We start from the raw sequence: 697 nt of genomic DNA, 5'->3' as shown, positions 1-697 counted from the left end.
GGGGGTCTACGCCACCACTTATCCCCCACTTACAATGCTGTCCTTTCATCACTTCCCAGGAAACTCAACAAACGTAACCTATTGGCCTCAGGTGAAGATACCAACGATGGTCGTTCAGTCTTGGCCACAGGTAGTCTTAACGACTGTAACGACTGTCGTCACAGCAACAAGAAACACTAACGAACCAGCGGTATCGATGACCCGGGCCAACGACCCCACTGAGGTTAAATAGCTGAGTTTCCCTGCCAGTCAGTCAGAACTGAAGAAGTCCTTTGGATGAGGGACGAAACGTCTTCCAGTATCTTCAACCAAGTCCAGTTGCCCTTGATTTTAACCTTCCTTGGATAAATGTTAAGCTAAAACCAATGGTTTTGTGTTTGTGCATGAAAAAACATGCTTAAACTTAGAAGTCAATAACAGAGGAAGTAGGAACAGTGTTACATCAGTGTGTCATCTTTCAGTTTTTTTCCGTGATACCAGTAAAATAATGACTGAAAAATAAAATAATGACCGCAAAAGATGGTGCAAACAGCCCCTATAGGATTGTTTTCAACCCTGAAATAGGATGCTTTTACCTCATGTTCTAGGTCCATTGAGTCTTTCACCATTTTGACCCTAAAAACAAGGTGGACAATAATGCAGAATTACTAGGGATGGTCCTGGCAAACCTTATTAATGTGAAGTCAGCCTGTTAAAT

This window comes from Micropterus dolomieu, linkage group LG01, assembly GCF_021292245.1.
Source record: "Micropterus dolomieu isolate WLL.071019.BEF.003 ecotype Adirondacks linkage group LG01, ASM2129224v1, whole genome shotgun sequence".
Lineage (NCBI taxonomy): Eukaryota > Metazoa > Chordata > Actinopteri > Centrarchiformes > Centrarchidae > Micropterus > Micropterus dolomieu.
Note: the sequence above shows the minus strand (reverse complement) of the source record.